The 27,371-nt window shown below is 41.5% G+C and overlaps 1 protein-coding gene across 2 annotated transcripts in view; it reads left to right on the plus strand.

Moving 5' to 3' along the window:
* Positions 1–27,371, plus strand: part of FARS2 (phenylalanyl-tRNA synthetase 2, mitochondrial) — a 324,031-nt gene that overhangs the window by 246,741 nt on the left and 49,919 nt on the right. The gene's annotated exons all lie outside the window — the stretch shown is intronic.

The raw sequence follows: 27,371 nt of genomic DNA on the forward strand, positions 1-27,371 counted from the left end.
TATTTTTGTTGCCCTTCTCTAGACCCCTTGTTTTCTGTTACATTTTTAGATGTGGTGACCAGAATTAAACTCTATGTTCAGGATGAGGACATACCATTGATTTTTATACAATATTTTCAGTGTTATTTTCTATCCTATTCTTAGAGAACATCCTAACATTTTGTTTGGGGTTGGTTTGTTGGTTTTTTTGGACCATATTTAGCAGATTTTTTTTCATTGTGCTGTTCATGATGTCCAGGTCTCTCTTTCCTGCACACTTTTCATCTGCAAATTTTGCCACCTCACTGTTTACTCCATATTCCAAATCACTAGTGGAACTGGTAGCAATTCCCGTCTTTACATTGTGTAACATTTTCCATTATAAATTCTAGTGATCTTTTTGAGAAGGTCTGACACCTCTACCATTTGCAGCAGGCCTTTGAAGTTCAGCACAGGAAAGCCCTTAGGTTAGAAAAGTGCCTTTGTTGCCTGTCCCCTGATTTTCCATTCAGATTTTGCTGAGATTATATAAACTGTTAAATTTCAATTTTCCTTTTCACTTGCATTCCTTGGGAAAATTTTGGGAGCATGAACATTCTAAGGCCAGTCCAGTGCCACAAGACCAGCAGACGACAATGACATTTCACTGGGAATACACCTAGGAGCTGCCATAGCAGATGTAGTAGAGGCTTTGGGGAGAGAAAGCCAGGCTTTCTCCCAACCCATCCCCTGGGCCCAGCACATGGCCCTAGGACCCCCATCTTTGTGATGATAACTTTCTTCTGCTATCAGTTAGGTCATGTACTACAAGCAGTAGACACATCTGCTGATGATGCATGAGCAGAGGTCATTACAGTTGTACATAACCAAATTGGTTTTTACCTTTTTCTGTAAAACATGCAAACAAATAATGAGGAAATGATATGCATTGTGATAGTTTTAAATGACATGAGCCCCAGGAAATTACAGGCCCCCTGCCCCTGCTCAGGACAGATGCACTAGTGCAGTGGTTTTCAAACTTTTTTTCTGGTGACCCAGTTGAAGAAAATTGTTGATGCCTATGACTCAACGGAGCTGGGGATCAGAGGTTTGGGGTGCAGGGGTGAGGGCTGCGGGGTGGGGCCAGGAATGAGGGATTAAGGGTGTGGGAGGGGGCTCAGGGCTGGGGCAGGGGATTGGGGTGTGGGAGGGGGTTGGCTCTGGGCTGGGGGTGCAAGCTCTGGAGTGGGGCCAGGGATGAGGGGTTTGGGTCTGGGTTTGGGGGAGTCAGGGCTGGGGCACAGGGTTGGGGTGTGGGCTTACCTTGGGCAGCTCCTGGTCAGCAGCGCAGCAGGGGTTCTAAGGAAGGCTTCTTGCCTCTCCTGGCACCGCAGACCGCACTGCGCCCTGGAAGCGGCCAGCAGCAGGTCCAGCTCCAAGGTGGAGGCGGGCAAGCAGCTCTGTGCGGTTCTCACCCACAGGCACTGCGCCCCGCAGCTCCCATTAGCTGGTTCCCAGATAGGATTGCGGAGCTGGTGCTCGGGGCGGAGGCAGCACGTGGAACCCCATGGCCCCCCTACCTAGGAGCAGCACCTGCTGCTGGCTGCTTCCGGGGTGCAGCATGGTGTTGGAACAGGTAGGGACTAGCCTGCCTTAGTCAGGCAGCACCGCCAATGGGACTTTTAATGGCCCGGTTGGCAGTGCTGACCAGAGCCACCACGACCCAGTGCCTTACATTCCGTGACCCCCAGTTTGAAAACCAAAGCACTAGGGGATAGAAGTAAGGTTGCAAGTGTAAAATGGCATTTCCTAGCTTTTGAGTGTTTAATTTTGGAACCTAAATGTTCTTTCAATGTCAATTTTTAAAAAAAGTTAATAAATATATTAAGAAATTCCAGTTCTGGTACTGATCCTTTGGGTACCTATGGCCATGTTGAAAACTGACCTCTTATTCTCTGAAGTCTTTTAGCCAGTTTCTAACTCATTACAATAGTTTATTCAGATTACAATCACATTCAGAATCTGTTGCTGGCCATGCAAATTCCTGGAATCACTGGTAGAAGCATATTTAGGAGGATTAAAAAAAAAAAGCCATACTTCCCCCTGGAAAACCCTCTTGTCCTTTTTTTAAGTCTTGGCTTCAGCTGCTTCTTCTGTCTAGCCCCTCATCCCTTTCTTGGTTTTCATTTTCAATTATTTTTGTTTATGTTGAACTGCTGCCTGCTCAGCTGCAGCAGAGCTTGGTCTTGGCAGCCAGCCTTGTGTTTTACAATTCTACAGCTTCTGCTGCTTAGAGCACGTTGAAAACTGCTTTGAAATAAATCCATGTTGGACTGAAAGCAGCATCTTTGTTGTTACCCCCTCAGAATAATTTGGTGCTATAATTGAGATTCGTATTTGAAGTAAATAAACATGATTTCTGATATATAGGCGGACAGAGATACATAGTTCGGAGAAGTATAAACACGCATGCACAGCTTTGCTCCTCTGGACTGTAAAGAGTTTTTGAAGCATGCATGGGTGTTTTGGTGTGGAGGAGCACTGGATAAAGTGCATAGAGGCTGCACAGCAGCAGGAGCAGACTTTCTCCCAGGAAGCAAAGCACACTAGTAGCTCTGCCCTTGACATGGGTATGCTGTGTTCTCTCTCCCAGTGTGCTGGCTGGGCAGAAGAGGGGTGGAGCCACGGCTCCAAATTCACCTTGTCCCCTTTTGATAACTAGCACCAGCAGTGGCAAAAATAGGAAGCTGTGGCTCTACTCCCCAACTGCAGTGTTGCCTGCACTTGCATGGGATCCCATCTTGCACTCCTGTGCTGAGCAGGGCACAATCTAGCCCTTAATTTGTATACATTAGTCAGAGGGATTTTGTGCTAGCGCTTTGGAATAAGGGCACCTCTCCTGCAGGTGGCTGAGCTGTTTTTTTCCCCCGCTCTTCTATTTGACATTAGGTGTTTGACCTTTAAAAAATGTATCTCTAAAACCTGATTGCATTAAAAGCAATTGCTGCAGAGACACAATGAGTGTTTAAATCTACTTTGCAGTCCTTTAATTGAGAAACAATGAGGACACAGTGACTTGAGATTGTTTGTTTTTTTTCAAGCCAAGAGCATATTGTTCATTGTGGTCTATTGTGTTTGATAATGGTTCCCAATGTCTGTCTGAATTCAATCAGGAGGCAGCCGGTGGTAAAGGTAGAAAGGCAAGAGGATGAAAAGAAGGTGGCAGAGGAGGGGGTGACTAGAAACACAGCTGATTTGCAGTTAACAGTTTCCTGTATTCTGGCTGTCCAACTTGTCTAGTGGATACAGAGGCAAAGAGAAATGTTGTTTATGAGAACACTGAGGATGTCTTCAAAAAGCCATCAGGGTAGAGATGTCCGTGGTGCAGGCAAGGAGGAGCAAGTCATGCCCCATAGGCTTCTGTGGAAAGATTAATTTAGTGCAGCTTGATGGGACCTGGGTAATGGCAATATGGTTGGAGATTAGATTGAGGAGTAAATGATGGATGAACGGCATAGTCCAAATATGTTATATACAGCTGTTATGTCTGTGTTCTCAAGATCAATAGGTGTCACAATAGTCAGTAGGTGTCTCCATCCTCCCCCTTCACCCCTCATTGCAGCCTGCTGTTCAGTGATATAGTAGCACCTATTGAAGAAGATTAAATGGCATAGATTATATTTGAAAGGTGAATGGAAACCTTTTTTTTTAAGAATGACTTACCACTGCAGTTCCTTTCTGCATGTGGGGTTCAAGGGTTGCCAGCTTTCTAATCACACAAAACCAAACACCCTAGCTCTGCCCCTTCTCCGAGGTCCCACCCCGCCCCGCCCTTTCCCCGAGGCTCTGCCCCCCACTCTCTACATTCCCCCTCCCTCAGTGGCTCACTCTCCCCCACCCTCACTCACTTTCACTGGGCTGGGGCAGGGGATTGGGGTCTGGGAGGGGGTTAGGGCTCTAACTGGGGGTGCGGCCTCTGGGGTGGGGCCAAAAATGAGGGGTTCAGGATGTGGGAGGGGGCTATGGGCTGGGGCAGGGAGTTGGGGTGCAGGACAGATTCAGGGTTCTGGCTGGGGGGGGGTCTGGGGTGGGGCTGGGGATGACGGGTTTGCGATGCAGGATGGGGCTCCAGGCTGGGCGATGGGGCCAACGGATTCGGAATGTGGGAGGGGGCTGCAGGCTGCAGGTCCAGCTCCTAGGTGGGGGAGGGGGGGGTTGGGAGGCTCTGTGGAGTCCGCATGCTGCTCTTGCCCACAGGCACCGCCCCCGACCCCAAGCTCCCATTGGCTGCAGTTCCTGGCTAATGGGAGTGCGGAGCTGGTGCTGTGGCGGGAGCAGCGCGCAGAGTCCCATGGCCCCCCCACCTAGGAGCCGGACCTGCTGGCAGCTTCTGGGCACCGCACATTGCCAGGACAGGTAGGAACTAGCCTGCCTTAGCTCTGCAGCACTGCCAACCGGAGCTGCCAGGGTCCCTTTTCGACCGGACACGTGGCAATTCTATCTACATGCCTCAATGTACTGCATTTTCTTTAAAAATTTCTTTAAAAACATTTTCCTCCCCATGTTTTTAGACTTCCATATTTGTTTCCCTAAAATTACTAACTATTCATTTCCACACTCATTTTCCAGCAAGTTCTGACTTGGGGATATCACTGTTGTCACTGGTCAGTGACGGAGAACAATGGACTGCCTATGAGAAAGTATATCAGTTTTATGCTAACATTGAGTGAATCTTTAACTCTTACAATTTATGGCTTTAATTCTATGAGATTTTAAGATTCGATCATTTTTGGCTCAAGCAGTTAGCCAGTATTTTAGGCCATACGAGTTATTTCCATTAGGAGAAAACGATGATACAAATTAGGTATGTCTTTGGTGCAGTCCTGTTTATTTACACAGAACGTACACAAAGTCCTACTTCCTTGAGCTCAGCAGGAAGTTTCCTGGTGAACAATTTCCAAACCTGTCTTTCCGGTGAGTCTTGTGCCCCAAAGATCTTGTCTCTGCTCCCAATCAGGGCCATGCTGTTAGCTGGTTTTGTTTTGGTTTTCTTCCTCTCACAAACACAGCTACAACTAATCGATCCCCAGACCTTGCATTTGCAGTCAGTGTCTAGGAAAACCCCCTCAGCCAACATGGCTTTTAGCTTCTGTTCAGGCCTACCCATGCTAGTCAGTGCCTTGGGTAGTAGCGTCTATTTTTTCAGCTATTGCTACACAAAAGGGTATTTAATTGCTCCTTCTATTTAACCTGAATGAAGGGTGCTTAATACACCCATAGACTTTAACCAGGTCTATGACTGATGGCAGCCATTAACACCTTCCAGTGTTAAACAGGAAGCCATAGAGATCCACTCAGTGCTTAAGAAAATGTGGCACATATATTTTGAAACTGGCCAGACTTGTGTAAGTAGAAATCATGCAGTCATGGGGCAGGGAGAAAATACAATTTACAGAAACACTTATGGAAAAGTCCTGTAAAATTGCCTAGAGAATGATAACCTTTTTCTAGAATTTTTGAGCCAAACTGTAGAATTCTATAGCAAGGATATATTTGTTCCGTAGTATGACTTAAAACTGTATAGCAAACATATCACTTTGTATTGAATTATGGAAGGTTTTGGTGTAAATTCTGTAGTATCCTGGTGAAATTCTGTAAAACTGGATTGCTTCATGCCTAAAACTATTCTATAGTTTGTTTTCCTAAAGAATCCAAGATTATTTCAGTACATTTTAGTATTCAGAAGACAATAGTACCTTTGAACCTTTTGTTAACTCTTCAAATTGTATATGCCAAGGCCTGGTCTGCACCAAAAACCTAAGACAACCTGGTTACATTGCTCAGGACTGTGAAAAATTTTGCACCCTAAGCAGTGTAGTTAGATCGACTTAACCTCCAGTGTAGACCTGGCTGGGTCAATGGAAGGATTCTTCCATCGACCTCGCTACCACCTCTCAGAGAGATGGATTGCCTACATCAATGGAAAAAACTAGGGCTGTTTAATTGCAGCTAACTCATGCAATTAACTCAAATAAATTAATCGTGATTAAAAAAATTAATCACGATTAATCACAGTTTTAATCACACTGTTAAACAATAGAATACCAATTGAAATTTATTAAATATTTTGGATTTTTTCTACATTTTCAAATATATCTATTTCAGTTACAACACAGAATACAAAATGCACAGTGCTCATTTTATATTATTATTTGTGATTACAAATATTGGCACTGTAAAAATGATAAACAAAAGAAATAGTATTTTTCAGCTCACCTCATGCAAGTACAATCTCTTTATCATGAAAGTGCAATTTACGAATGTAGATTTTTTTTTGTTACATAACTGCACTCAAAACAATGTAAACATAAGAATGGCCCTACTGGGTCAGACCAAAGGTCCATCTAGCCCTGTATCCCGTCTTCTGACAGTGGCCAGTGCCAAGTGTCCCAGAGGGAATGAACAGAACAGATAATCATCAAGTGATCCATCCCCTGTCGCTCATTCCCAGCTTCTGGCAAACAGGGGCTAGGGACACCATTCCTGCCCATCCTGGCTAATAGCCATTGATGGACCTATCCTACATGAATTTATCTAGTTCTTATTTGAAACCTGTTATGGTCTTGGCCTTCACAACATCCTCTGGCAAGGAGTTCCAGAGGTTGACTGTGCGTTGTGTGAAGAAATACTTCCTTTTATTTGTTTTAAACCTGCTGCCTATTAATTTCATTTGGTGATCCCTAGTTTTTGTGTTATGCGAAGTAGTAAACAACACTTCCTTATCTACTCTACACCAGTCATGATTTTATAGATCTCAATCATATTTCCCCTTAGTCATCTCTTTTCCGAGCTGAAAAGTCCAAGTCTTATTAATCTCTCCTCATATGGAAGCCGTTCCATACCCCTAATCATTTTTATTGCCCTTTTCTGAACCTTTTCCAATTCCAACATATCTTTTTTGAGATGGGGCAACCACATCTGCACACAATACTGCACACAGTATTCAAGATATGGGCATACCATGGATTTATATAGAGGCAACATGATATTTTCTGTCTTATTATCTATCCCTCTCTTTATTATTCCCAGCATTCTGTTTGCTTTTTTGACTGCTGCTGCACATTGAGTGGATGTTTTCAGAGAACTATCCACAGTGATAGATACAACTTTAGAACCCACAAGCCCACTCAGTCCCTTTTATTCAGCCAATCGCTAAGACAGACAAGTTTACAGGGGATAATGCTGCCCGCTTCTTATTTACAGTGTCACCTGAAAGTGAGAACAGGTGTTCGCATGGCACTTTTGTAGCCGGCATTGCAAGGTATTTACATGCCGGATATTCGTATGCCCCTTCATGGTTTGGCCACCATTCCAGAGGACATGCTTCCATGCTGACGACGCTCGTTAAAAAAGAATGCGTTAATTCAGTTCTCAAACTTCATTGCACTGTGACACCCTTCTGATGACAAAAATTGTTACACAACCCCAGGAGGAGGGACCAAAGCCCGAGTCCACCTGAGCTCCACCACCTCAGACGAGGGGGGCCAAAGCTCAAGCCCCACCTCCCTTTCCCCAAGGGCTTCAGTTCCAGTTACAGGAACACTTCTGTAAGTTGGTTTCAGTTAAGCTACAGCTGTTAGGGGATGTGGTTCAGACCTGGGTCTGGGTTTGCAGCAGGCTAGTGGGTCTGGCTCAAACTAGGCAGGGCACTGAAGTCCTAAGCTGCCAGGGCAGGAAGGCAGGGGCAGAAGTATTCTTGGCGCATCAGGTGGCAGCTCCCAAGGGGGTTTCTGTGATCCAGCCCGTCACAGTACCAATTTGAAATTTCTAAAGATAGTTATAGCACTAGACCCAAGGTTTAAGAATCTGAAGTGCCTTCCAAAATCTGAGAGGGACGAGGGGTGGAGCATGCTTTCAGAAATCTTAATAGAGCAACAGCACTCTACTGTGGAAACTACAGAACCTGTACCACAAAAAAAGAAAATCAACCTTCTGCTGGTAGCATCTGACTCAGATGATGAAAATGAACATGCATCAGTCCGCACTGCTTTGGATCATTATCAAGCAAAACCTGTCATCAACATGGATGCATGTCCTCTGGAATGGTGGTTGAAGCATGAAGGGGCATATGAATCTTCAGCGCATTGTGATGCTGGCTTATAGAGTCATTTTCACTCTCTCTGGTCCCGTGACTATTCAAGTATTTATACAATATTCATGATAAAGAGATTGCACTACAGTACTTGTATTAGGCAAATTGAAATATATTGTTTCTTTTGTTTTTTGCAGTGCAAATATTTGTAATAAAAAATAAACATGGTGAGTACTGTACACTTTGTATTCTGTCTTGTAATTGAAATCAATATATTTAAAAATGTAGAAAACATCCCAAAATATTTAAATAAATGGTATTCTATTATTTATTTAATAGCGTGATTAATCATGCGATTAATTTTTTTTAATTGCTTGACAGCCCCCCAAAAAACCCTTCCATCAATGTAGGAAAGGTCTACACTACAGTGCTACAGCAACATAGCTGCAGCTGTGATTCTGAAGTGGCTGTAGTTTAGACATACCCCAGGATTCCTACCTCTCCCCTTCTCTCCACACGCTCAAATAAAATCCCTTTTCCAGGATGTGTTTGGCTCTAATGGACACTTCATGTTCTCTGTAAATTGTCTGTCTTCTTATTTCTGTTGTCTTTTGTGCCTTTCGGTTGTAAATCTTTCAGGGCAGGGACCTGTTACTGTTTTCAAGTCACCTACTATTTATGGCTCAATATAAATCATTAGCAATAATAACTGTAGAGTTAAACGATAATTGTCACATTTAAGTAAACCTTAGAAATATGCACTTTCACAAAACCTCACTGAACTGTCATATAAGCAAAAAAACGCCTTTGCACAAAACCTTCCCCAAGTAAGGCCAGATATTGCAATCCTTTAAATCAGTGGAACTACTTACCTGAGTAAAATTTGGCAGGATTGGGCCCTGAATAACTAGCTTGGATTTTCAGTTGGTTATTAATCCCAGGAAGTGCTTTTTACCAAATCAATGATTGCTGTTTTCAGCTTTTAAAAAGCTAGCAGAGGTTGCTCATATTTATGTGTATGGGTGATGCAGTTTAAATTGCTATGTACAGGGCACTTCTAGAAAAACTGCTCAAATCATCTTTTAATGTCTCATTAATCTTGTAATTCTTATATATTTCCTTGCCCTTAATGCAGATATTTGTATGCACTGAAACAGAAGCTTTTCCCATTGCAATCAACCTGCTTCTCCTGCCTGAGTCATTCCATTACACCACCAACTTAGAAATTGTGAGATTAAAGACACTTCAGTGGTGTTTCTGAATTGTGATATCAGAAACACTGGGGTTGTGGCATTACTGAATGAATTAGGCTGGTAAATGAAAGAATAAGAAGAGTTGAAGCTTGAATGGTATCTTCTTAGTGAAACACCTTTCCAAACAGCAAGGATGCTAAATGGAAATAAAAAAAAGTGCATAATAGTTTGATGGGATATGAATAACACACTTTGCCAGCGCATGGCAATGGTTCTGTAAGTGTCTGCTTTTCCTGTACTGAAAGAAGACACTAGCCAGAGCCTATTTTCATCATAGACAAAAGAGATGCTTCCCAGGAAAGCTTTCAAAGCATTTTGGATTTCTTGATCCATATGAATCCCATTGACTTAAACAGAATTAACACGAGTGAACCTTTAGACAACACTTGAAAATGTAATCCTAATTGCTTCTTGCTAGATTCACAGCTATATTCTTTCTGAGTATCATGATATCCTCAAACAAAACTCTAGTGCTTGACACGTTATGGGCCAAATTCTCTACTGGCGTAAATTGACACAGTTCTGTTGACTTCAGTAGAACTGTACCAATTTACCCCTGCAGACAATTTGGCCCTTCATTACAGAGCTTTAATTTTCTTCCATTTGTGCTAGCAAACTATATAAATATATAAATGAAGAATTACTCCATAACAATTAAATCCTCAATCACTAAATTATGACCAGATGGCAAGATTGATTTTTGTTTTCTTTTGACTACACTAATGACTCTATTTGTTTGGTGTGATAAATCAGCTAAGTACTCATCAGAGCAAAAAAATTTAGGGACAAGTAAATTCGAACTTTTTAACAATTGGGAAAAAATGACTGATGTAAATACAAAAATTATTTCTCAGTTGTTACAGGCTTTCACTAACAGCTGAGGGGTGTTGTTTTTAAAGGGATCCTTGTTTATTGGACAGTGTCACCATTCAAAGTCATTTTAAGCATATTAAAAAATATATCAGAAGTGTCACTGCCTTTACTGTTCTTCTGCTTCCTTTTCTTTTTCAAGGTCTCTATGTGCTGAAACTGTTTTATGGGGGAGCTTTCTTATGGTGCAAGAGTTTTCTCTCTGGAATATCACCACCTCACCCCAGGAAGCCTGTTAGATTTCTTATAAACTTACTTTACATTTTTAATGAATCCAAGATAGCCTATCGATGTTTACACTGCCACAATTTTCTTGTTCAATAAATACCCAGTGTTTGGCTCCCAATTCACTAGTGCTTTGACCTAGCTGGCTTGATAGTACCATCAAATATTTGGAACAGCTAGATCATCCTGTTAAATGCGTCTGTACAAAGTATGTGCACTCACTATTGGTCTTTTCTTATTCCATATAAATTCTAACATCTTCTGTATTCCTGCAAGGATTTTATTTGGGATGAATACAAGGAGATTTTGAAACAAGAAAGATTTCCTTGGCCAAATGTTCATTTTGACTGTGACTGTTCTTCCCAACCAGGAAATTGCATACTTGTCTTAGCATTCCAGATTTTTTTTTTCATTTGCTGAAATAGTGGTTTGATATTTAAATCACAGAGCCTTCTAGGTTGTTTGAGATTTGAATTTTCAAATATTTTATAGAATGTGTTACTCATTTGTACCCACATGTCTTCTGGAGGAATGATATTTTAGAGTCTAGCTAATTTATAGTTAGCATTTCAGATTTGGCAAACATTACTTTAAATCCAGATGCTTTTTTGAAGTCATTAATGTCTTTAGATTCAAATTTTAGGACAATATTTGGTTTAGATAAAAATAATATTACATTCTCTGCATATAAAGCTATGTTCTAATGTGTTCCTGCAAGTTTTATTCCCATGATAATCATTATTCCTTATTTTCTGTGCAAAAGGCTCCATGGCCAATGAAAAAAGCAAAGGACACAATGGAAATGCCTCCTTCATCCCTCTGTGTAATTCAAACATGGGAGATTCAACCCCATTAAGTTGCACTGTTCATTTTGGGCTGGTATAAAGAGCTGGTATCCATTTAAGGAACTGGGGGCCAATGTCCATGTGGGATGGGATTTGAAGAAGAAAGTTCTACTCTAGTTTATCAGAAGTTTTCTCTAAGTAAAGTGATGATAAAAGAAATTTATCTTTTTTTTTATAAGGCATTATGGATGATTCCAAGTACTCTTTGAATAGTGTCCTTAATTAATCCAGTTTGATCTGGGTGTATATGAACTGAGAGTGTGCACTGAATCATCTAGTAGTATTGTTTACTAACATCTTTGTCATGATTCAACAGTGATAGGCGCCTAGAAGAGCTGTATAAAGGTACGGTCTTTTCCAACTTTAGGGAGAACAACAATAATAATTTCTATCATAGCTTGTGGAAGTTCCTACCCTAACAGAATACCATTGAAGGTACACTCAAGGGACCCATTAATATCTCCTTAAATACTTTGTAAAATTCAGCTGGAAAGCCATCAGTTCCTGGAGCTTTACAACTTTTCATACTCGCTACTGTCTCTAAGATGACTTCTTCTGTTATTTCTTTATCTAACATTTCTTAATCAATTTTGTTTATCTTCAGTAAGCCTACTACTTCCAGATATTTTTGAATAACTTCAGAATTTGGAATATCTTTTTTATAAGCAGCAGCAGAGGTAAAACATATTTAATTAGGGTGTGTAACTATCTTTTGCCAATTGTCTTTAATTGGTGGAATAATATGTTGCTCTTGGATCCCTTTAAGTTTTGGAGCCAAGAGCTTATCACATTTATTTCCTTTTTCATAAAACATTTGCTTTGTATACCTACGGGCTTTTTCGGTGGCATCTGTCTTCAGGATATTCAGTTTCCCCCCAATATTAGTTCATTGTTGATGTACTTTTTTGAATCTGTGTTTTTACATAAATTTCCTTTCTAATCACCTATCTTCATTCACAACAAAATATGAAGGGGTCAAAGCTCAAATGGAAAACTGTGCAACTTCAGTGGAGTTACTCCCTCTATATACTGCTATAACAGAGAAAATAAAGCCCACACTGTGTAAATGCACACTCTGCTTCTGCAAAGAGTTATGCACACTCTTCATTTTAATCACAGGAGTAGTCCCCAGGATTACTTACTAGTTTAAAGTTCAACACATGTATAAATTATTGCAGGATTGGAGTCTGTGTGTCCAATTTTGATGAAGTTCTATATGTGGGTAACATAACTCATTTGAGTAGTTCCACTCTCCAGTATTTTGTCCTAATCTCAGGGATCTGTGTTAATACTTTTAATACAACGATTCTAGGGAATATAGTGTAGGCCTGGCTTGACATGAGTAACTGGACATGGGTGAGGCCTCATTTCTTGGGAGGATTGGGAAGTAAATGGATCAGCAGGCTGAAAACAAGAATGTCTGTACTAGCTAAAATAAGGGGGAACACCCAGGGAACCATTTACAGTGGACAAGATAACAATGGATAAAATAAGCCTGGAATGTAAGATGAGGTAAAGAGTAAATTCTACATGGACAGTGCATGGACTGAGCATGCAGTGGCAGGGGTTGGTTCCTACAAAGTGACCAAGCCAATTCCAAAATGTGAAATGCAATGTATAGCAAATGCAAGGTAATGTGTAAATGTACTTAAAAGAAGAGGTCTTCTGTGTAACTTTGGATGTGTAGTACGCCCTATATCCTCCCCCGACTCCTGAATCTGATCAACTCAACATAACTTTGCTACATGCCAGATAAAGGAACCCGGGTGACAAGATTAGATTTAGACTGAATTCTTGGGGAACCAAGTGGAAGAGATCTTGGGGGAACCCCAACATATAGTAAGTAATATAATGACACTTACAAAGTCATCTTTGGTAGAACATACTCTACAGTATAAGTCTTATTAGCATGCATTAGATGATTTATGTATAATTTTATAGTAGAGCATGTAAAATTTTTCTGATTGGAGCTATATTTCTGATTGTGAAAATCTCATTTTGCTAAATTGTCTGTTAAATTCTTTAGAAGCACTTAATGTGATTTAGCCCCTGCCTTTATTCTTCATTAACAAGGGAAGATCTTATTAACCCAAAGATCCTATTAAAAATTATATATCCCAGCTGGCCTAGATGATTGTGTCTTTGGACACTGACATTGTAACATCACTTCTTCTGGGACAGCTGTGGTTTCCTCCAGTTAATATCGACACATTTGCCCTAGGTCAAATATTGTCTAAATTGTAACACCAAAATATAGAAAATCCACATGAAAAAACAAAATACTGATCTGCCTCTAATGGACCACAGAACACATCTGTTTACCTGTAAGATGACAAAGTAGTCTGTGCTAAGAGAAAAACAATGTTGCTTATCTTTAAAGGAAGCTCTCTGCTGCTAATAGTGTATTGAGAAGCATTAAATATAAATAAAAATAAGCCATGTGTGTTTTTGTGTACCCACTCTGCACCCACTTATTTGCATGCATTTGTGTAAATGTGTGAGCTCACACTCATCTATAACTACATTTTAAGATAACTGTGTATGTAGTGATGTAAATGTAAGGGGAGACAGGCTCTTCTTTCTTTGTACTGCGCCTATAATTGTAAGGGAGTTCTGTTGTGATGGCTCTTAAAGAATGAGTAACGCACACTGTGCTCCCTCTCCCTCTCTCATATGATATAACATTCATATAGATTGACAGGGCTTGATTCTCCTCTCATTTATTGTTGTAAACCGGAGTATCTCCGTTGAAGTCAATGGACATATACTTGTGTAAAAGTAAGAAAAAAGAATCAAACGCACTGTATTTGTTTTGCTGTTTGCATGTGGAAAACATAATGTACAAAATTGTCAGTTCTAGAGATGGGCCTGATCCAAACACCCATTAATGTTGGGTTGTTTGAAGTCTGGATCAGAATTTTTAGAATGTTGGTGTCCCAAATCGTACTCAAATTTTGTGGTTTGAACCCATCTCCAATCCTAGTTCTAAGAACCTCATCTACTTATCCGCTTCGGACCTCAATTCAGGATTCCATGTTTCCCTTGCAAGAATTAAAGACATTTAAGTAAAAATGGGTGAACTGATTTTTTTTTCCAAACTGTCAGAGTGGCCTCCTCCCAGGCGCCCTCTAGTGACCTTAAGATTGTCTTGCAACTGCCCCTTGCCTTCGTTTCCCCACTTGGACTACTCTGCAAACTTCACCCATAGGCTTTTTCTGGTCAAAAATACCCTTCCTTGGGGTCTGGGTTTATTAACATAAAATAAACTCAGAATAAAAGTGCAAGTCCTAAATTAAAGTCCAATAAAAGTCAACACAAACTAAAGTGTCTCTTCCCACTTGTAGGCCTTTTCCTGCCTGAGGCTTTTCCCTCTTTGGCAGACCACTGCCAGGCTCTGCCTGGCTGGAGTCTTTTCCATCTTACACCCCTGAAGTCTGCTTTGTTTCAAGTTTCTTCAAGTTCATGTATTTACCCTCTTATTAGGGGTCCTCTGAGGCCTTTTCTGCCTGTAGTCTCAATCCCAAGGACCAGAACTCTCTGCTGGAGGCAATTCACTCCTAGCAGCCTCTGATCTCACTGAACGTTCCTTTGTCCCACTCCTCCAGTTCCTGCTCTTTATAGGGGAACCATGTGATCCCTGTTCAGGTGTGCCGCCTTAATAATCAGTGTTGGCTCGCCCCAGGACGGTAGCCCTTGAGGGGCAAGCCATCTTACACAAACCAAATCTTTAAAATGAACCACAGCTGCAATCTGGGCTCTCATTTCCTTTTTTTTTTTTTTAAGACATATACCCACAGTCCTTTGGCTCTCTCCTTCCTAGCAATTCCATTGCCTTTTACCCTCCTCACAGACACATAACTCCAGCTGCCTTAGCATGACAACCACGTACACCTTGTAAATATGTTTATCATGAAGGATGGAGAGAGGGAGATCTGTTAATAGGTCCAGTACCAGTGAGGTAGTCTCCGGTTAGAGCTCACAGGCCTGAGAGCCAGGGGAGTTGAGTTCTTACCTTCTCCTTATGGAAAAGCCTTAAGAGATTTCTGGTACTTTGTCTGCTTGATCTAGTAAGTCCATGGGCATAGCTTTTCTCGCTGTTATATGATATTCCTGGTCCAAGCTGAACTTTCTCAGATTCTCGGGGAAGGTTCTGTAAGAGCTCAGGGTGGAGGTCCAGGTCTGGGTTTTTTTTTGTTTGTTTGTTTGTTTTTTTAAATTTTTATCCAAACTGCCTGACATGTCGCTAATGTTAGAATTCTAAAGTATATTGCTGAATCTTAGTTCTCTTGAGATCCAGTTTAGGCCTAAACCCTGCCTTTACTTACTAGATCTATGCTGGAATGAGTGGGGAGGAAAAGTGTGCTGCCAGTGCTGTGCTTAGCAGAGCCATGATGATAGCACACGGTGGAATTACTAGGCTGGGTTAGGATAATGTGTGGTGAGGTACACACAGCTCCAACTTTAGAAAGAACACTCCTAATAAATAACACACAACAGCATACACTCTGTGAGGCTGACCACACTCCATAGCTAGCATATCATTGTCCTCTTGTGGCTATCAAATCAACGCAATTGGGCCTCGATGCTGCTGTAGTTATACTGGAGGGGAGCATCTTCCTTCCCACCATCCTCTTCCCTCACCAGTGCAGCCACACAGACCTGGAGGGGATTTTCCCACATGTAATTGCATGGACATTTTATTGAAAACTGCAGAACTCTAGTCCAAAATGCCGAAATATGAATGGGGTAGTTTTAGTGGTGCATCTTAGAATGGAACAAAATCTCTCAAAACCATAGCAGTGTTTCAAGTAATTTGCCCATCGTTCAAGGATGGCACAGTACTGTGTATTGCAAACTGATTAATCCACCGCTACACAACTGATACATTCTTGATTCAGATGCAAACTTTTATTTTATTTAATTTGTAGAGAGTGTCAGCTAAATATCACCTGGGATAACTATACATGTATTCTTTTTCTGTTTTGCTAATCTAACAATTGCTAATTCTTTTTCTCCTTTCTTTTTTTGTATGGTAAGTCATGACTTGAACAGCAGGCTTTGTTTAAGTTGCTACTCCCTTAAGGCATCTTAAACAGAGCCATGTTGCATCAGGCAGAGTAGAGGTAGCCCTCTTTCTATTCAGCCTTTAAGAGCATCAGAATCTGGTGGTAAAATGGCTGGGTTTTGGAACAGGGTCAATTAGACAGTATCGACATAATCTAATCCAGTAAATGTCTACAGCAATTTGACTATCAGATCTCATAGACTTTAAGGTCAGAGGGGATCTGCTCCTAAAATGGAGGAGTTCCCAAGGAGAAGAAACTTCCAGACATGATTTCTCCCTTGAAGCTTTTGTGGTTTCTGTGTTTAAACTTCTTATGAAAGATCATACAGTGTAAGGAGAATTGCTGTAGTTGTCCAATTAAACTTAGAAAAGAGACTCTAAAAATGATATTGTAGAGTTCTCTTTTAGTTATTTGCATATTAAAGTTGCTCAGTTTACATATCAAAAGAAAAGTGTATTTCTAACTCCCAGCACTGCAGAGTCAACCTGTGATCTATTAATATCAATTAATATTAATATTCTGTAATCAGAATTTAGCAGACAATTTTGTGAATGATGTATGAAGGAGTAAAAGCCACCTCACTTTTGCCTAACTGCAATGTTTCATAGGGTTCTGCTGTGTTAACACGTATAAAATGTGGCTTTCTTGGACAAGTAAACAGATATGACTAGCAGTTATGTTGAGTAAGTAGGTGCTATTTGAACTTAGTCACTTTTCTGACCATAAACAAACTCCAATCTTGGCTGGAGAGATTGGAAACCTAAGAGGTAACTTAGCTGCTCCAGTAAGGATAGGTATAATCAGCCAGATTACCCACTGCATTAGGGCCACTTTTAAACTTGCTGTCATTGTAAAGGCCTGGGAAGATCACCCCAGGGTAGTGGGATCCTCTGGTAGCATAGAACCACCCTAATGACTCCTGTGATACACCCCATTTCCTGCAGCCAGTGTTTGGGGTCTAACCAGGAGAAAAGGATCATAGCTTGGGCTTCTTAGCTGCTGTAATTGCCACTTAGACCTAATGGCAGCGGGTGTACATTAGAGCAGCCTGCAGACTGCTCTAACTTAGGGGACCAGACCATTACATGGCCAGCCCAGGGTTGGGAAATGCAAAAGTAGCTCAAATCTGCTTTTGTCCTCATGCCCTTCTACTGAGCTGTGCTGAGAACTCAATCACAAATGAGGATCCAGACCTGTGATGGTAGCATAGGAGTAATGATGCTGATATTTGAAAAACCCTGAGCACACACAGACTGGGCTGCGTGCTGGTGTAATTAATAAAACTGCTGTGACTTCTCTCCAGGCAGCTTGATGCCTCAGTGCTTTACCCAGCATTATGATTAGCATATGGATAAAATGATCAAGGATTGCAAATGGTAGGACAGAAATGGGACCAAAATTTCATAGTGGAGACAAAGATCTGTGTGCACGCAAATTTGTGTATGAAAATCAGTTTGTGCACGTGTAAGTGGCTAATGACATGAGCAAATGTCATATTTTTCACCCTGACCATCAACCTTAGCTTTTTGAAAATTAGTGCCTTAGTGTGTGGCAGAGAAAATGTGGCATCTGAAAACCCACTTGCAAGATTATCTAAATATTTTATTTCCTTGTAGGAAAACCCTGCATAGACCCAGCCCCTTTCTACACTAATCTTATAACGGCCAGATGATTTATGGAAAAATATCATGTGGCTTTTATGTTGTGAGCAATAGATGAATGATTGCTTCTAAAGTGTTGCTGTTTAGTGAGATATTAATGTAGGGATAATCCATTTACATTTTTACTGCGGAAGTTTTGCAGTGCTTTGGGGATTCATTTATCCTTTGCATTTGCAAAATAGCTTGTACTGATATAAGCTAAAGTAATTCACTATGGGAGAACACAGTAGGTTTCCAGAAAATAAACCCTTTTTAAGGTTTTAGACCAATAGATTGATAAACAAAGCGTTACTAGGTAAGGAAATGATTTGTATAGGTTTTTTAATATACTTTTCATCATGTATGTTGTGAAGCAGGTTAGTTTATTCCATGCCATGTTCTGTTTCAGACACTATGTATGCATGTTGACTGTGTTTTTGCATTGACCTACATTTTGCAGTACTGATTACATTGTGCCATATTAGAAAGTCTAGTGTAGGCATTTGGGGGCGGGAGTTAGAATAATTAGAAGATTGCATGTGAAAAGAGGGTACGAAGTTGTATACCCTACTAATGAAATTTCAATTTGTGTTAATCTTAAATTTACTCAGTACCAAAGTTTATGATGAATCTGCCCTATCCCTTATAGATTCTATTCCAGATTCCCTCTTTTGGAGGAATTGTGGACAGTTGGATGCTAGGATACATTTATGGTTTGTTAGTGAAAGATAATAGGTCAAATTAACTCCTACAGACACAGGGCCGGCTCTAGGTTTTTTGCCGCCCCAAGCAAGGGGAAAAAAAAAAGCCTGAGTGCCGCTGCCGAACCAAAAGAAAAAAAAAAACGCTGGAGTGCCGCCCCTTCAAAAGTGCCGCCGCAAACACATGCCTAGAGCCGGCCCTGTACAGACAGTTATGTATGTGTGTACATGGCATGCCCCCTACTTCCCACCCCAAGGGTCTGCAAGGGCAGCTGCACTGATTCACTGTATCTCTTTCGCCCCCAGCAGAGTTTCTCAAACTGGGGGTTCTGACCCAAATGGGGGTTACAAGACTATTGTAGGGGGCCCACGAGAGCGTGGCTGATGGCCGGCGCCCAGCTCTGAAGGCAGTGTTGCTGCCAGAAGTAAGGGTGACATTGGGGGGATTGGAGATCATCACTTTTTTTGAGGGGGTCATCCCAGCCTGAAATATTTTCATAGGGGGGGTCCCAGCAAAATAAAGTTTGAGAACCCCTGATCTTCTGCAACATGAACACTGTGTAATCTAATTTATAAATGAATATCGTGTTACAGTAGGTCCTACTTTAGCACTGCTAGAAGTAGATGATGATACTGGTCAGAATGCACTGTTATTAGCAGCTCACATTACCTTCACACCTAGTTGGGATGGGAAAGAGCTAATCCTGTATTGGTCACATGGCTTAGTAAAATTTGGGGAAGGTGTAGTCATAGGAAAAATGTCTAGCCCGCAGAATGATACTTATGACAAATACTTGGTCACTTAGCTGTTTCATTCCTAATAATGAAACAAGTTAGAATGGAAAGCTGATCTCCTTACTGAAAATTGTATTCCTTTTTGATTTTTCCATGTCTTGGCTTTCTATAGGGAAACTTTTAAAATGCTCCCACCAGGAGAGATGAAGTAACTTTTAAAATGACCCATGTGATCTGCTCTGCTCTTTGCCTTGGTATAAAGAGTACTTCAGTTAAACTGGTTTATATTATTCATGTTTGACCTGAATTAAAAAAAAGTACCCTGCCAATAGATTAATGCTTTATTAAAGCAAGGTAGTCATAGTTATTCTTTTTAAAAAATCCTTACTTTTTGTTTTTCTACTGTATTACTCCTTAAATTGTCAGATAAAAGACATGGTGTACATGTGCATTGTGATCCTTGTTTGAGTATGCATGGGCAGGCAGTGGTGCAACCCAAAGCGCGGCCTGTCACATTACAATTCAGCATTTTCCTTTAATTGCAGTGTGTCTCATGGTGAACAGATCTTGCTGTGATAAGATAAATACTAATGTCTTATTTTGCACCCATTATCTAGATAGGGCCAGATTCTGAATGGCACCTGGAAACAGTTGTAAGAGACTCCCTAGCAAGCACACACATGTTATTTCAAACACATGTTTGAGCTCATTTTTGTTTTTTTTCAGTGTATAAAGAGGGCCCAAAAAGTTATGGGTTTCCTAGCCCCTTTGGCCTATTCATCCCGTCCCTCCAAAAGAGAATTATGGGGCGGGGACAGGGGTGAAAGTAATATTAAATTCTTACCAGTATAAGGGCCGGCTCTGGCCCCCGGAAGGGGCAGGACTGGAGGAGTCAGCCTCCACCAGCCAGCTCATCCACGCTGCCTGGCCCTTGTCAGTGATTTAAAAGGGTCCGGGGCGGTGGTCAGGAGCCCTAGCCCCTTTTAAATTGCCGGCCCTGGGGCAGCTGCCCCTTTTGCCCGCTCCTGTCAGCGTCCCGGGGAGGGTGGCAATGATGTTAAAGCCCTGCGGCCGTGCTTTAACGTCATTGCCCCTTTTGCCTCCCTCATTGGCAGCCCTGCTGGTAGGGTCCCTACCAGTAGGGCCGCCGACAGGGAAGGGGCAGCAACATTAAAGCGCTGCCGCGGCTGTGTATAGGCTGGTACCGGCTTCTTACCGGTACGCGTACCAGCCCATACCACCTCTTCCTGTTCCCGCTCCATCCCAGGCCCACCTCTTCCCACCCCCACTCCACCTCTTCTCCAGAGCACGCCACATCCCTCCCCCCCCGCCCCCAAAGTCCTAAGCTGTTTGGCGGCGCTTAGGACTTTCTGGGAGGTAGGGGGAGGAGTGGAGACGTGGCACTTCTCTGCTCCCTCCCAGAAAGTCCTAAGCATCACCAAACAGCTGTTTGGCCGTGGGGGAAGCGCTGGGAGGGAGGGGAAAGAGGCGGAGAAGCGAAACTTGTGCAATGCTCCCTTGTAAAGTCGCTGCTCTTCCACAGAATCTTACAAGCAGGCAGCCAAATGACGTTATAAGGAAGCATTGCACAACTTTAAACGAGCATGTTCCCTAATTAAGCAGGGACGTAACATTGAAACAACCTTAAGCGGGACAACATTAAATGAGGAGTTACTGTAGGATTAAATCATCAGATATCAAGCAAGTGAAACTGGATTGATTGAAAAGGAAAGTGATTTTCATTCAGGATACTTAACAAACTGTTATTATAAACCACAGTTAAACCACTGGAAGAAAGGATCTGTTGAATATTCAAGGCTAGATGTAGTTCTAAAAGATATGCTGTAGTTCACCCACAAGTTATTGGGCTCAAAACAGCAGGGGTGAAAGTGAGCTGGTGCGGGCCGGTACTCCGTACTGGTAAGAACCTGCACCAGCCCATACCAAGCCCACATTAAAGCGCTGCTGCGGCAAAGGACCCTGCAGCACTTTAACGTCCCTGCCCCTTTTGCCTCCTCCCTCCCCGCCCCAGTGATAAAGTCTAGAAGCCCTAAACAAGGGTTAGGGCCCCATTGTGCTAAGCACTGCACATATACATAACAAGAAGATGTCCCAAAGAACTCATAGTTTAAGTATATCTCTACAAATGAATATAACAGACAGGAGCATAAGGTAACAGTATGGTGACTGTGGTGAGGTAATGAGCCATGGTCACAGCATGCCAGCTGCCTAGCCATTATTGAGTCTTTTGTAGGCATCACAACACAGGTGAGTTAATTATTATGGAGCTGTCTGCTCCATAATAACATTGGAGATTTAAGGTATAATATCTCAAAGATCTACCAGGAGAACAAGTGCCTTAAACCACTGGATAAGGCTGATTACTTTCTAAGGTCTAATAATTTAACCTGACACTAGTCCATGTGACTTTACGTACCTTTTTTCTAATGAGACTTAAACAATATTGCTCCTCTTGGACCAGAGGCCAGTGGGAAAGAAGAGACTGTTTTGGGGTAAAGAGGGAAAGATTTATGGCAGGTGCTAGTGTTTTGAGGTTGGTTGGTTGGTTTGTTTGTTGTAAAAAAAAATAATGGTGGCTGTTCGAAAGCTGCTTAAAGATTTGGAATGTTAGAAATAGTCCTGGTGGAGATGGATTATTGGATTGAGTGCAAGGGATGTGGTGAAAGGGGCCTACATGCAGTTTATCACATGGATACCACCATGTATGTTAGAGCGCTGCTATGTATGTGTGTGATATAGATATAAAATATACACTTTCTAAAAAAGAAATATTTTGCCTTGGGAATTCACCAGATTACATTGACACAAAAAATTCCTTTAGTACAATCCATAATGCGCCAAATGGCATGTATTTTTTTAGTGAATAGGAGAGAATACACATGGGCCCCCTTTCAATAGCTTTATTCAATAGCTTTATACCCCAGCAAATTATCTCTTTTCCACCAGTGGTAGAGTTAAAGGAGAAAATGAGGAGACTCAGTGCAGGGCAAGGTGCTTGGCCACTGCTATTGCTCTATCCCTCACTGGTACCCATGACTGGAATTTGGCACCCATGACAAAACTTGATGTATGTGACTGTTCTAATGCATGAGATCTTGCCTGCTGCTTGTCTCTGGGTAGCACTTTGTTTGGCACAACAGTGTTTTTTACTTTACTTAGTAAGGCCACAGATCAGTACTGCAAAGACCTGATCTTAGATCAGGCAGAGGAATCAGTCAGTACCATTTTCTGTCTTTTTGGCTTGGTTAACACACTGGCCATGTCTATACTAGAAAAATGGAAATGTAATTCGTCGCCAGTGTAGCTCAGGCAGTGGTAGCAATGGTGAAACCCAGCAAGTATACTGAGTGTGGGCATTTTTAGCACTGTTGCTACTACTGATGGGGCTATACCAGTGGAGAGTCCCAGATCCACATGTTGCGAGTATACACACAACTTTGCTGGGTATCGTCACTAAAACAAATGTGTCCATTTTCATTTACTCCAATCAGCTACTGGGCTTTAATTAGTCCAAGGTTACTTCCAATTTAATTTTCTTCTGCATACATAGTAAAGCTGCCTTAATAAGCTGCTCTTTGGAGCCATCGCTTGGTGGAATGTGGTTAAAAAAGGACTAGGGAAGGTCACGGAACTGTAGGCCTCTGTTTTATTGATTAAATACCACATACGCCATGTGTCAGGATCCATTCCCCGACCCCTTCTTCAACTGTAAACTCTCTTACCCACTTTGACTGACATTCTAGCGGAGTTAAGTGGCACAATGGTTGAATGTCCTGCCCTCTCTGCAGTTTGAAATCTTGTTTCGAACTCAAATGCAAATGAGTGTTGTGGTCACATCCCAGACCCTAGTGGACATTTATCCACATAGCAAAATCACAGCAAACACAGTATGATCAGTCATCCCTGTTCACACACGGTCTGGCTTAAAACCCACTGAAGTCAATGAGAGTCTTTCCATTGACTTCAGTGGGCTTTGGATCAAGTCCATAGTCCCAGGAGTGTAGAAGTAAGCATGTAATAGTGCTCACCTGATCCCTGCTAGCCATGGTGCAAATCCGAGATGTTCTTCCTCTTGCTAAAGCTACAAACCTGTCCTAGAAAAGTCACTAAGAGAGGAAAGAGCAGAATGGGCTTCAGTTTCTTTGACCTTTCTTCCTGAATGTCTCACCAGCAATTCACCCAGAGCCTGGCTAAATTTGAGCTCCTTATTTGTCCTTCTAAACCCTCTGCACTTCCCCCATGCCCTACTGCTGTTCGTAACACCATTACCCTTCCTGCGCCCAGGCTTGCAAGGTGAAGGCTGTCGCAGCTGACAGGGCAATGTGCTGCTTGTGCCCCTCCCCTCTACATGCCCATGTAAGTACCTGGAATAATCTGGCTGCTCCTGCTCCTGCTTTCCTTTAGCAACCACAATATCTGTGAGAGGAAAGAGTTTTAAGGGACGTGGTATAATAATAGCCATTTAAGAAAGTGAAGGATTGCTGATGATTATTAGAGATATACTAAGCTTAAATGTACACAAGTTTGTGGGAATTCACAGTGCATTCTGATGATTGCATTTTATTAACAAGATGCTTCATATTTTAATGGGTCATTTGCATCAATGATGTTGAGGTGCTGTTATGCTTGTTACTCATTTTTATTGAGTTATACAATAAACACTAAAGGAATACCTCAGGAAAATTGACCGTGTAAATAGATCTGTCTCTTGGCAGATCTAACTTACTCTCAGTTCCAACACATTTACTATATATATATATATATATATATATATATATATATATATATATATATATATATATATATATATATATATATATATGCTTTTCATTATTTTGAGCAGGGGAATTGGAAGTCTAATTTAAACCTGCACATCTAGAGGCACAATAACTAATTACCTCTGTTCCTTGATGGGTGGCAAGTTTTGTGACATTTAGCAAAGACATTATTAAGATTTGGTACATTGCTGTTCCTATATTGGAACACTATGTGGCTGAGCTATAGTGAATTCAAGCTGAGCAAGTTCTAACTAGAACAGACTGTAGTAGAGAAGGCTGTTATGTCTGCATTGCAGCAAAGAAGCATTAGAGTTAATGCATAAATTAATCTGTTACCCTTTTTCCCCGAATTTTAACCCACTTGAAGAGACAAAATGAGACTTGGTGGTTGTGCACATTGCAAATTTTATTCCTTTTTGATATAGTCTATGTCCTTTGTCCTACTTCACCTGCAGAGCTTAAGTATTCAGCCTCTTTCAGGGTGGTGTGCAGCAAGCGGGGAGGGGAGGTGCACCCTTCACTCCGAGCCAGGTACAGAATTGCTGTTCAGCAGCCCACACCAGATATCTGCATTACCTGAGCTACTGGATCCATGTAATTGTGGATTTGAGACTCATTTCTTGGACTGTTCCCAGTCCACCCCCTGTGTGGCATTTTACAACACTCTATCTAGAACGAACATTGAGACCTTTTCCACGGCATGTAGGGGGTCAGCCCATAGACAAACACTTCAGCCTCTATGGGGGCCATAAGTAGTGCAGAGAGCCCTGTACCAGCCTTCCACAGCTGATTAAAATTCACCCTTTGTGAACACATTTTGCAGGAAAGCCTTAAAAAGGGTTAAAAACATATGGATTTTGGCTTGCTGTTTTTGTGTGTATGCTCCCCTCAGCTGTCTAGCTTGGTGAATTAAGACTTTTACCCTGTTCCAGACATGAGTTATTGAACTTCTTCATTCTGATGTTTTCAAAACACAGGCAAGAGTCTATTCCTTCATTGTTGTGCTTTGACTCAGTAAAATGTTAAATTGCGTGGTTAGCTTTTTATTTAGAAAATGGGAGTGTTTTGTTGTTTTGAATATAACTATAAGGAGACTTTAGATCTTGTTTGCAACAGAATTAAAGTTAATTTGCGGAATACTGACTCTAGATCTAAACCAATTGATTCTGACTTGTCTCGGGTGGGTGGGTGGGTGAGTGTGTGTGTGTGTCCTTCTGGGGAAAGAGCGGGAAAAGTAATCCTTTCAACAGATGTCCTCAGTGTGGGGAACAGGAGTCAGGGTACTATATGGGAGTGGGATCCCAATTATGTGGAAGGGGGATCTCAGTAAGGAAAATGAAGTCACCATATGGAAACATGGACAGCCACTTCCCTAGTACAGTTATCAGAAGATGCATAGGGCTAGTGATGGTGATTCATTAGGTAGTATCATTGGGAGAAATTACAAACTAGCATTTCAGCACAGGATACAGCAGTTCTTACAGAAGCTATGCCAGAATTTGATAACTATTCAGTTTATCATGAGACCTGCTCTCATGTAAAAGAAAATGAAATCCTAATGAATGCTGAGTAAATCTGTACCCTGAACATTTGGATAAATAAAAATCAAATAAAAAATCCCTAAAAGAAGAATTGGTGCAGGTCTCATTGGCACTTCCGAACTCTGGGGTTGTTTTATTTTTTTCTGTTTTACTTCTCTTGTTTTCCTCGCTACTCTGTGTTAGGGACTGCTTGATATCATCACCTTGTAGCCATATCTGCTGGGGAAACAAATCTGTCACAGCTGTTTCCTGTCAATAACCTGTCATGAGTTAGCAGCATGTGCCTAGCTCAAGCAATGCAGGATGGTGTAGCTTTCACTGATGAAACCCACTCTTTTCATTACCTATCGAACAATGAGCCAACATCTGGAAACCAAATGTAGTGTCTGAGATGGAATTTATTACTTCTGTTTGAAGTCACAGTATCAGAAGATATGTGGGTTTTATAGACTTAAGAAGCAGTTTATATCTAGAAAACTGAAAACACTTCTCTTTTTAAAAACACTTCTCATATGTTTTATATTTTCCAGCTCTCTGTTTTTGTTGTTGTTATTTTATTTAGGACTTGGGATTTATTATTGATATTGCAATGACACTAAAAATGTAATAGTGTACACCCCTGTTGGAAGACAGTATCTACCCCAGAGAGTTTACAGATGGGACCAGCTAAATAGAAAGTAAGTGAAGGGAGAGAGGACATTGAAAGGAATGAGGAGGATGGGGACAGAGCAGAGTAAAAGACTGTAAGAGGGGCAGGTGTAAATTGAAGCTGAGGTGAAGAGTCTATGAGAGAGCTGGAGCCTAGGGCTGAGAAAGTCACGGCAAAACTATAGAAAGTTCTCTGTATGTCTGAAGGTTCCTGCTTTGGCTATTTCTGCAGCTGCCCCACTAGCTGAACTAACAACGTGTAATTAGGTTAGAAAAGTGACTATCTAAAAATGGCACTCAATGGATGGCCTCATACTATGCATTCAAAGGGAAATTGCTGATTTAGGGATAGTTTTTATTCCAATTAGCACTGCAGAGCCAACACAGCAATGGGAAAGTGAGTTGCATTTATTTCTGACTCATGCATCTTTATCAGTATTATTAAATAAACTCCAGTTGCAGGATTACCAGGATTGATGTATGAACAAGAAAAAGAACACAGATGTCTTCCAGATCCAAGGAAGAGTTTGTGGCACTGTCAATTAGAAAAATCTTTTTACTTGTGAGAAGAGAAACCAATGAATCACAATAAAACATGGATCTTACAATGTAATTTTACAGTCACTGGTTGGAGCAGAAGTGCACTTCAACATTATTTGCCCTTAAGGTGTGAATAAAACATTGTGAGTTAAAAGGTGACATGCTCACTCCTTATGTGCCTGACCCAAGATCTTTGTTTACATAAAACTGTTGGCCCAGATTTTCAAACCTGAGCCTCTAAAATGAGAACCCTAAGTTTTGTGTAAGTGTCCTGACTTTCAAAAATGCTAAGCACCCAGCAACTCATTCACCCATTGAAGTGAAAGGGGTTGCACAGGTGATGGTGAGAGCATAATCTGAAGACAACGTGGCTGCACAAATGTAAGTAACCTGCATAACTTTTATTACTAGTAATGATGCTTGGAAAAAGAGAAATAAGAGCCCATCTTGGCGCTCAA

This window comes from Mauremys reevesii, linkage group 2, assembly GCF_016161935.1.
Source record: "Mauremys reevesii isolate NIE-2019 linkage group 2, ASM1616193v1, whole genome shotgun sequence".
In the NCBI taxonomy this organism is placed as follows: domain Eukaryota; kingdom Metazoa; phylum Chordata; order Testudines; family Geoemydidae; genus Mauremys; species Mauremys reevesii.